Source organism: Rutidosis leptorrhynchoides, chromosome 1, assembly GCF_046630445.1.
Source record: "Rutidosis leptorrhynchoides isolate AG116_Rl617_1_P2 chromosome 1, CSIRO_AGI_Rlap_v1, whole genome shotgun sequence".
Lineage (NCBI taxonomy): Eukaryota > Viridiplantae > Streptophyta > Magnoliopsida > Asterales > Asteraceae > Rutidosis > Rutidosis leptorrhynchoides.
The window spans coordinates 656378653-656391123 of NC_092333.1; positions in this window are offsets into that span (position 1 = coordinate 656378653).

Here is a 12471-nt window from a genome sequence, read left to right on the forward strand (position 1 = left end):
CCACACTTACTCTAGTAAAAGACCAAAACCAAATAAAGCTTAAAAAGAAAACGTAAGCTACACGGTTAGGTCCACGGTCGACCGCAAGTCAGACCGTGGAACCTTGCACCCTGGTTTATGGAACCAGACGTGCACGGTCGACTCCACGTTCAACCGTAAAAGGTTCTGTCCTAATTTCCACCGATTTTAGTTCGACCACTTTGAGGCATCTATAATTTATGAAACTTGTTTAAACATGCTTAGAATGGTTGCCTCCTTCATACCCAAAGGAGTTTTGGTTACTAGAACACTAATATTGGTTAATCACACCTAATGACACCTTAATGACGATTAAATCTTGATTAAGAATAACATATAAGTGTTATAGGAAAATATGTACATCTAAAATGTATTTAGACATACGTAGGATGGTCATCAAGTCCCAACCAAGAGTTGCTCCTTCCTTGTACATGTGTTGGACATTAATGTATACTTATACATTAATCATGCAAATGCCACTTTGCAACTAAAACTTACATAGCCTTAGTTCAATGCTATGTTATCACTCTATGTTTAATTCTAGATTAATTAGTGATCTCTTGTTAGTCATTACATGATTATTACTTGACTACTTGCTATTAATACATGTGATTTATTTGACTATGTGCTAAATGCTAACTTGCTAAGTAGTTACTTAATATGTACATGTATGAACTTTGTCTTGCTATGTGTTACAAGTTGGAATTCCATCAACTTGCATTTGGACTACTTCTGTAACGACCCAACTTTTTCGACTTATATTTTTGTGCTCTATACTTTCACGAATCTGCGTATTTGTGCGTACTGAGCTAGTTTATGCTCTGGGATCTTTATTCATGATTAATTACTTTCGTTAGTATCTTAAAACGTGTAGTTAAGTGCGTACTCACTTAACTTGATCCCCGAATGCTTTTACGACCGTTAGTGTCACTTGTCATTTTGAACGACATACGTACTTTGTACACGTTTAACTTTTGTCATAATTGGAATATTATGACTACTTAAAACTAATTGTTATTTTCTAATGACAATTACTTGGCTTATTGGTTTCTTAATTACACTTAGTAATTTACTAATGCACACTAGTTAGTCTTAATGGACTTTTTACCTTAATGGACTTAAGCCCACCCTACTCTAGCTAATGGACTTTTAAGTTAGCCCAATTTTAATGGAATTATGACCCGTTAAAATGTAAGATAAAAACCCATTAAGATGAGCCAACATACTAGCATTTTTGTTAACCATTACTACACATGTTGCATGGGATCCCAACAACAAGCACCACCTTTAGACCACCACCATGCAAAAAGCAAAAAGTTGTCCCCCTTGTCCCCCATGGTGCTTACGGTTTTGGAGACACCAAACCACCCCTCCACCACTATAAATACAAGCCTTATTCTTTCATTTCACACTTGATCTGATTCTCATTTTAAACACACTTGCTCTCTAATTTTCTCTCTAGTCTTTCTCACACTAAAATTGTTGAGGACCTTTCGGACCGACTTACTACTTTCATACTTTTCATATCGACTTTTACCGCACATTCATTGTGAGTTATAGCTCCCTTTCTACTTTACTATTTTTGGGACTGAGAATACCTGCGCTTTTTATGTTTTACATACTTGACAATAGCACTTAAACTTTATATGTGTGGGTTATATAACGGTACAAACCTTTCCCTTAGCACGGTAACGTTTAACTATTGGTTTTTGAACCGGTAGACGTGAATCTTAGATATGGATCCATAGGGTTTGACATCCCCACTCGGGCTAGTCGCGCTAGCATTTAACGGGTGTTTAATACTTCGAGAACATACACACTCGCCAAGTGTACTTTTAGGGGGTGATATTTATATTTTTACGTTAAGTTAGTTACCGGGTGCCCACGGATAATCATATACTTTTCATACTGTTTTGAATACGAAATCTCGTGGTCTAAATTATATCGTTGTTTACAAAAACTATAGCTCACCAACATTCGTGTTGACATTTTAAAGCATGTATTTCTCAGGTGCTTAGACGTCGTTGCTTCCGTTGTTAGACTTGCTGTTATAGTCTTGGGGTTATAGACTTGCTGTTACAGACTCGCTGTGTTAGACTTCCGCTGCATTGTTTAGAGATGTCTCAATCATAGAACTTTTACTTTGCATTCACAACTCATGTTACATTTGAACAATGGTTTTGTAATGACCTTTGTGTCACGTACTTATGTTAATGCTTTCTATTCGTAGAAGCACGTTATCTTTTGTAAAACATTTGACGTTGGTAAATATGTTACCTTTTGTAAAACAATTGACGTTGGTAAAAACATTGTCTTTTCATGAATGCAAAACTTGTTTTTAAACAGCATATAGTGTTGTAACCATGTAATGATCCTGTTGTTGATGATCCGTACACGTTGATTTTGTACGGGGCGTCATATTTGGTAACAGAGCATTGGTTGTAGGAAATTAGGTTGCATTAGTGTGTCTTGACCGAGTCGAGTAGGATTCACTAATAGGACTGATCTACAACTTGCTCGTTTACTTGTTTATGCGAAACTGCTGCATGCTACTGTTATATATTACTGCATGTTACTGCTTATTACTACTGCTTGCTACTGGTTACCTGATACTACTGCATGACACTACTATCTACTACAGTTTTATGTACTACAATAGACTACCTAGGTTATTGTTGATGCTGTTTCTTGCTGCATGTCTGCTATCCACTGTACCGACTTGGAAAATTTATCTTTCCTAGTTCAGATATTTTTCTGAACCCTTTTCCCACTTGTCTAACCCTAAGAACTAGTAATGTAATCCACCTGTTACTACCGTTCCACCGTTCCAGATATCGAAACATTACTTCACGCGATATAGGAAGAGTACCCCTCGGATTACACGCCCACTAAGGTTGATCCTCGGAGGAGGAGATATGTGAGGACTTGTCGGAGTAACTGCACCTCGCCCCACCCCTGAGCTTACCCTAATTAGCCACGTACAACGTATTAACATTAGAAGGTTGTTCAGTTTCTGCAAGTTGACCCGTATCCCGTACGCTTTCATGACCGTCACTTATCTCTTTCATCCTTCACCACTACTCGACGATCTAACGACACTTCTGGACTTAGGTCCCTAACACTCTTAGGCATTGGAGAAGTTGGGAAGACATCTCCTTTCACAAGGTCATAGTGTCTTCCACTGATACTCAGCCATACCCAAAGACTTGGGAGTTGCCTCAAGACATATCGTATTACTACTTGCTACACGTACAACTCGACACGAGACCCAGATTGAATTTCTAGAAAGGAACCTAACGACATTACCTGAACTCGAACATTTTGAAGAAATTTCGGGACATTTAGGCATTGATGCATGACCTACGGAACCTACGCACCCACACCGAAAACCCGTGAGATTAATTATGTAGATTTTGTTTTGAGATAGCATAGATAAAGCACCGTTAGATGAAATTGAGTAGAACTTGAAGTGATCACGTTACATTGACCATATGGAGTGATATTGGAATGAACATACAATTTAGTACAATATAATGACACCCGTCCAGCGTGATTATATTGAAGTAAATCATGCATAAGTTCCAATGTTAGCACATAAGGAATATGAAGTGATTCAAAGAAAATTTTGGTAGGAACCACTTGAGTATACACATTATGGTCTGTTAGAGGTAGGGAAAGAATAACCACGTAGCCCAGATACTGTACAAGAAGGGCCTTGATTGCAGAATTAATAACCCAAAAATTTGTTATAGATATAGACACCCTGGACACTTAAGGAAAAAGTTCACAAATAGGAAAACTTTGGACTTACTTGTTGTAGAGCAATCGTTATCTCAGCTATGGAGACTCGTATGGATCCTGATTTTAGTTAGGGTACGTTTCCTCACAACGTTTTATTGTCTCGAAGTTGTTTAATACTAGAGCGATAGAAACCTTATATCTAAGAACCTTAGTGTTATGACTAATAAGCCATTAACAACCATGAGAGTTAAGTATTCTATAGGAAAAGCTAATGGTAAGCTGGCAAAGATAGAGGAATAATTTAAAGTAGTACCTTAAAATTTACAGGTGGGTCATTTGGAGATGACCTCATGTAAACAAAACTTGGAGGTTTTAAAGTAGTAGCTGGAAAGGATTAGTTACCTACACACAAGCAGATGTTATTTGAGAAGATTGATAGAATTTTTCACGGTAGTATAATAAGATTTGGTTGTAATGAACCTTAAGATTAACCTAACACCCATCAATTTGGGAAGCTTGATGTAATAGTTGGAATGGACTTTAGGATTAACCTAATACTCATCAAGTTAGGAAGCTTTGATGTAATAGTTGCAATGGACTGGCTTTCATGGATGAAAGCGAAAGTTATTTATAGTGAGAAGATTATTCATATACCTCGCGAGAATGGTGAGTCATTAATAGTTTACGGGGAGAGAAGTAGCCCGAAGCTGAACCTTATTAGTTGCATGAAGGCACAAACGGTCATGAGAAAAGGGCGTTTTGCTATTTTGGCACATGTGAAGAAATTGGAGACTGAAGAGAATATTGCTCAAGAACGCTTGAACATTCTCGTCTCTCGATTCAAGGTTAAGGAGACTGGACTCCGATATTTCGCCGGAAGAATTTGGGTGCCTAGTTATGGGGATTTATGAAGCCCTATTCTAGACGAGGCCTATAAGTCACGATATTCGATTCATCCCAGAGCTGGTAAGATGTACCACGATCTCAAGGAACAATATTGGTGGCCGAACCTTAAAAAGGACATCGCTACTTATGTTGGGAAGTGTCTGACTTGTTCCAAGGTCAAAGCCGAACACCAAAATCCATCTAGGTTACTTCAACAGCCCGCAACCCCACAATAGAAGTGGGAAGGAATAACAATGGATTTCATCACGAAGCTACCAAAAACGGTAGGCGGTTATGACACTATCTGGGTTATTGTTGATCGTCTCACCAAATCGGTTCACTTTCTAGCCATAAAAGAAACCGATACAATGGACAAACTTGCACAACGATATATAAAGGAAATTGTATCCCGTCATTTCAGCAATTCAAATTCTATATTATAGACTACCCAAGAATCTTATTTGATACTCATTCTTACGCGACTCTAAATCCTAACTTATTTCGAGAGATTTCTTATTTGATGATAATCACAACATCATCCTTCTTACTTCGATATTAGTCATACCAGTTCAAAATTTTCCAAAAACAATGGGTGGTTAATTCTCATCCTCATACTCTCCCATTCGTATCTCACTTATAAGCAACAGCTTCACACTTAAGCATTTTTGGTCGAAGGACTTATGCCCTACTAATAGTCATCAACCACATTTAAATTCAATAGTTTTCATTACCTCGTGACATTGTTGCTCAAATATCACCCGAAATTTTCAAAAATCTTTTACTCGATCCTCATCAATCTTTTTCCAACTTGTAACCTCCGAAATATGAAAATTTTGTTTGCCAAAATTTTACACACACTATTTTACTGTGCGATCCTCTCAAAGTTTTATAAAAATAAATTTATTTTATTGTCATTCGTACAAATTTTAGAAACCGTATACGTTATATATAATAAAGTAAATAATTACTTATTTTTGACTAGTACATATGAAATTTTACTTTCACTTTTACAAATCAATTCTTTTATTCAAAAGATATTTACTTAGAATAGTACATGTTGTACATAACTCTAGTTTACTAAGAAGTTCGTTTCTTTTCTTACATTGTCACCTTAAACGATTTCTATAAAATTTCGTTGCTTGTTATTGATATGCTACTAACGGACGGTTTTATTTGTGCGGTGTCGTTAGGTCGCAGTATGTCCGATTCGGTAGCACATAGTGTCTTCGTTTATTTATATTTTGCGGGGCCTAAATTTACTTTTACTTTCTAAGGTGTAGAAGGTGTAAGTTAACCTAGTGTCGTATTTTTTGCTGATTAACAAATTGAAGATCAAGTGGATAATTGTCTTTTAGTTAAATTACCTGGATAAAAGATAGTAGTTGATTTTAGCTAAAAGTCCTAATTGCGGAAAAGTAAATAAAGTGGAAGGATATCCGGAGTATGCAGATCAGGGAAATGTTGACCAAGAGATCAGTATTGGGTCAGGGAAAGGTAATTATGCTTATGTTAAGACTATGCTTGAAATGATATAGATCTGGTTGGATGAGCCAATTACACAGACCTACTTGTCTCTGAACTCTCGGAGTTCTCTTTGAGCAGTGAGAAGTATGTCACTTGGTCGTATAATTGAAAGGTAACAATACCTCGGAGGTTATCCTCAGTAAAGTACTAGGTTTATTAGTGAGTTAAGCTCTAATCCTAACCCTCGTTATCAGTTTAGGTAACTGAATAACAACGTGCCGTGTTGATTGAACACTGATCACAAACGGAAGGAATCCGTCGGTTTAAGTTGGCAAAACCTTAAATGAAAACTAAAAACCATTCCATCATAATAATGAGATCATATCAATTCAGGTATTATACAGCATCGCAGTTAATATACTGATAGTAAAGCAGATAGAAACCTAATGAATACCTAAACGGTTGATATGACTAAGTCCTAAGGCAACAATCTGACAAGAACATGCAATAGGCTTGGGTCACACAGTGAAGGCACTAACTAGATCTTAACAGCTCCTAAGAGGTCTCTTCGGAATAGTCAATAGGCATACTAGGTCATTCATGTCTCAGTTCCTAGGTTCCGTGTCCTAAAAGCGCATTAAATGCCTCTCGGGAACTTCGGCCATACCGAGTTCATAGAATCTTCAGATACAGTATAACCAGGGGTCTTAATCCTATGAAGTAGCTAATTTCATATAGGTGGACAAGTCCTGATCACAATCTAGGTTGGTCAATCCTTAAGATGCTAGCATAAAAATCTATCAGACTTCCTAGTTCAGTATTATAACAGTAATCGTACTAAATTAACATAATTACGCAAACCCAAACTTCTATCATGGCAACATACAGATTAATTAAGCTATCATGGTAATATCAGAATGCATTATTAAACATAAAAATTAAGAACACATGTTTAATACAAAAGACAAGCGTTTCGGATAAAAACCTAAAAAGGTCGAAGAAATCTGCCCGAGATCGCAGGGACTCGCCGGGATATCCTCCGAAAAATAAAAGCTAAGCTAACTACTACTAAATACTAATTAAAAGCTTGAAAATATGAAATGAATTACAAATTGAGTGTGTATTGGAATGGATGGAGAGAGCCCTTTAAATAGACTTGATTTTTGCCTGCAAATGGCTGGCAGGATCGTTTGGCAGGCCGTTTGGCATGCCGTTTTTGGAGGCCGTTTGATCAGGCAAGCAATTTATCGAGCCCGTTTACTCTGACCGTTTGGCAGGCCGTTTGCCATACTAGCAAGCCATTTGGTAAGCCGTATGGCAATACGTTTGCTGGCCTGGTCAGCCTGATTTCACTGGATCGTAACTTGATTTCTTGTCTTTCACCGTTTTCGCTCTAGAACTTCGTTTTAGCTCCGTTTTACTTGATTCTTTTTGCATCACCTTCGTAATTACTTAATCTACAAAATCAACCGAAAAAGTGATAATTTTGCCGATAAAGTTTAAATCTTTATTGTTCTAGGGCTTAATATTGGAGATAAAAATGTGACTTTTTTCCCGATATCAAAAACCCCACACTTGGCTTTGCTTGTCCTCATGCAAAAAAGCGGGAATATAATGATCTTTCTAATATACTTTCCCTTTCCCCACCCATAGATCTTTTTATTATGCCTTCATCATAAGTCGGCACATCTTTCGAAAGTATTAGAAAAAGTTTCGAGCTTCGTTGATTTGGTCGCTAGATTTCAATTGTGTCCATAGTGAAAAAGGCGTACTTTCCAACTCTCAGATGTAGAGTATACATGATCACGCTCCTTACTAGCGGACCACTCATATCACTCAAGTGTTTAGGGCGTCCTATTCTAATTGTATTGTCACTCAGAAGCTAGTTGTGTAACAGTTCTCATCATAGGCTTGGTAAAGCATCGATATCTCCACCGGTTAAGTAAGGGCGACACTGATCTTCTTCCTAAGCATTCTTTCAAGAGGAAGACGGGTTATAGGGTTTGGTAGGAAATTTATGATTTGGTGAAAGGTATCAAGATCTTTTGATTTTTGAGAGAATTGATAGACTTTGATTCTTCAGAGTATCCATTTTGGATCGAGAATGGCTCGAATCCGTAAAAGTTTTCTTCGAAAGAGGCGGATTTTGCTAAGACTTTGTCTAGAATTTTCTTTTAATCTTCCGGCATTCTTCTTCACGGCATCTTCTCGGGTTTCTTTTGCCTTATTCGTAGAGACTTTGCTCTTAGAGACTTTGCTCTTTCATAATCATTTTTTTTTCGGCATACCCTTTCTTCATAACTTTTGTCTTTTGTTCCTGGTGCCCAGAGAGGAAGTGATAATCCACTGAAAATAGGTCTTTGACCTATCAAAAACAATCAGGGGTTCGGAATCTTTCAACAAGTGCTTTTGAAGCGAATTTAATCGATCTATCTCTTTATTAATCTCTGGATCTTTTGATGAATGGAAAAGGGAGTGAATGTGAATGGTGTATTTTGGGAGTGAATTTGGGGTGAATATTTCTGATTCATCAACTCTTTATGTGAGTTGGTCGGTTTAAATTGCGTGGAGTGGAAACGGAAACGGATGGCTTTTTGTCTTCTCTATTCAGAATGATTTAAGAAGGAGTATCGCACCTCCACCACGTATGGCGCTTACTAACCATTGGTCTTGAAACGTATGTCTGAACCAAGTTCTAACTTGAACTGTACACTGGCACGCTCATCAAATAAAATAACAAAGTACTGTAGATTTGATGGGTTATACAGATACTTTGGGTCCAAGATTCCTTACCTTTTGGAGATTAGGGGTCGTGCTTGATCATGCGTAGCCTTTTACATATTTTCTTAAAAGAAATCTTTTGACACAAAACATAAGTTTCAGCTTAATCGTTCCGTTCTAATAAATGTTCCGAAAACCGATTTTTAGCAATTTTATTAGATCTTTTGGGCAAAAACATAGCAAGAATTTTTCGAAATTACCCAATATCCATTGCTTAATTACTTTTGGACAAAAGAATTTCTCAAAACTTGACGTTTTATGGTTACTTGAATTTTAAAACTTCGACCTTTAAAACCTTTACCCATTACTCCACACTTAGAAGAACATTGTTCCTAATGTTCTCTAGAAAGAATATTTTAATACTTTATAAATTAAGGACATTGACTTCTAAAATTCTAAGTTAGTTGCGGGGGTTACCCCACACTTAGAGATTTTAGTGGGTTATAATCGAAATAGGTTTGAGGAAGGATTACCTCCCTATGGTCGTGTTACTTTCCTAGTGCTGATCCTTCCTACGATCAATCTCCTAAGGACCAGTCTCTTTTGATAATATTTTTGCATGAAGAACAAAAAGAGAAAGACAGCATTTCCACTATATATATATATAAATTTTTTAGTACACTGCTTCAAAAAGATAAAACTAAAAGTAAAATGAAGATAAAGTAGTCTATGGGATACTATCCTGGTCAATGTGCTGAGTCGGCTCTGCGAAGTATCTGAAGATCTCATCATCATCCTCTAATCTCGGAAAGTACTCAAGAGGTTGCCCTATATCCAACTCAGGGCCTAGTAGTGAATTCAGACAAAGGTCTGACGGCAACTCCAGGTGGGATAGGCTCGGGAAAGGCTCCTCGTCAGGTATGCTCCCGGTGATCTCAAATGCCTGGGCCGTTGGTAGCTCAACTGAAATGGGAATAATGACTAAGTGATAACCCTCAGGTAGCTCAGCGACTGGAACTGGCTCGGTGACTGGAGCAGGCGGCGTAATGTCAATAGGAGTAGCATGTGCAGGCATGGCAGCTGAGGCAACTGAGTGAACTGAGGCCGGTGTGGAATGCCTGGGCGTAGCTTGTCGTGTCGGCTGAACACAGCGCACTAGCTTAAATGAAGTCGGGCCCAGAGTACTGCGCGGCATCCCCTTACGCTGAAGGTATACTCTAAGAGCTAGGTAGAGCCTCTGCTAGTCTCTGAGTAGTGCCCATGCAACATCAGGGTCATTTAGAGTGGCTCCATAGTGTATCACTGTCTGTGGCTCATGTGTCTCTGGCAGCTGTGTGTGCTCGAATGGTCTCCTGGCTAAACGTCTAGATCATCGAACGGGAGGAGCTGGCGGTGCTGTGCCAATGTCCTCCTCAACGCTCTCCAAAGGATCAAAGGAGAAGAGATGCTCCTACTTATTGTGGTCTTCTAGATAAGCTTTCAACCGGTGGCCTTTGACTTTGAAGTTGCCAGTAGGTCCTTCCAATTCCACAGCTCTGTGTGGAAAAGCATGTACAACTTTGTATGGGCCACTCCATCTTGATCTAAATTTTCCAGCGAACTTCTTGAACTGAGAATTGAAGAGCAGAACTATCAAACCCCCAGTTAGGGCCTGGGCAAAATGTGACTTAATATCAAACTAACCAACATATTATAATATACGAGAACAATATTACATGATAAAATCAAACTTTATTGAGAGTACGCAGCGGAAAATGAAATGTCGTTACAATCTCGGAAATAACAATAATGTAAATGTTCAAATGCAAAAGTAAATAATGCGATATCTCTTGATCCTATGTCCAAGTAGCATCACATAAGCAGTAAGAAAGAAAGCTTGAATCAAACAGCACCTGAGACAAAACATGCTAAAGTGTCAACCAAAAAGGTTGAGTGAAATCATAGGTTTAACAAATAAGTTTAATCGTTGTTTTAGACCACAAGATTTAGTTTGTAAAGTTGATCTCGCAGATCAAAAAATTATGCCAGTTCGTGATATTTTGACTAAACGATCAAGTTTGCCCCATGACAAGTTGTAGTATATACTTGTCGGTTTAAATTTCATAATTAAGTAATACAATAACTTGGTCAAATGTATCGGGGACGTTACTCCCGATAGCCCTACCCCCAATAATTAAGCATGCATTCAACGAGTAATTAAAAATATCACCGTAGGGACTTAGTCGGACATAACCGGGTATAGCATAGTTTAACAGTTTGGCACTTGTGTCTAAATTGTGAAATGTAAAAATAGCATGTGTCTCACCCCAAATAAGTAAGTAAGTTTACTAGCAATAAAGAGAGGGGCTATGAGTTCACCTTAGTAAGTAGAGAGATGTTATTCCTCGAAAATAGAAAGTTGGATGAACGAGCAGAAAGTCAACCTATTGACATTTAAAAGTAGTAAGTGTTTTTGCCCATGTTTAAGTAAGTGTTTAGGTATGATAGTGTTTTAAGTATAGTTCGTTTTACTAAGTTTTCTTTCCTAGTAAATTTTCATTTTTAGAAAGTTTCCACTTTTAGTAGGGTTCTTATTTTAGTAAGTTTCTATAATTAGAAAGTTTCTACTTTTAAGAGTGTTTTCCATTTTAGGATACTTGCTGTATTAGATAAGCTTCCAATCACCTCTTTCCCTTCGAATGGCCATTTCAGATCTAGGGGCTTGAGCTATAGGATCCTTTAAATCAGAAAATCCAAACCCTTCCGCCTAGAGTTTCATAAAATCATTCGTCAAGAAAGTTCGAAGATCTATACATCTCTAATACATATCCAAAAATGTTCTTATGTGTTATAATATAAATAGTAGGTTGTAGGTGTTAGTAACAGTAATCGTGTATACATATTAATGAATAGTATAAGTAGTATTGGGGTTTCATTAATTAGGGTTAGTTAATTAAAGTAGTATTTTAATGATTAGGGTTTGAAATAAATGACTACGGTTTAATTAATGTCTTAGGTTTTAGTAAATTAGGGTTTAATAAATTAGGGTTTTAATAATTAGGGTTAGGTTTAGGGCTTTAATTAATGTAGTAATGATTATGTAATGATTAGGGTTAAAAAGTAGTGTTAAGGTTTTAATTAAAGTAATATAGTTTAGGTGTAATTAGCGTTTAGGGTTTTAATATGTATATGTATATATAACTCGTATATATATATATATATATATATATATATATATATATATATATATATATATATATACATATATATATATATATATACATATATATATATATATACATATATATATATATACATATATATATATATATATATATATATATATATATATATATATATATATATATATATATATATATATATATATATATATATATGTAGTTATTTTGTTTCCTTAATTAAACACAAACAAATCTTTATCTAATCTTCTAGGTTTTAAAGATCAAACTTTCTTTTTCCCCTTTTTTTTCTTTTTGGTCGACACATACATACATACATATATATATATTTTTTCTTTTTCATGTATATATAGATCTAGGTGTGTTTATGTATGAATGAGTTATAATCATGAATATGAATTAACCAAAATCAAAGATTATGTAGATCGCTTAGGGTTTATGTTTATACCTTTGAAGATTCGAA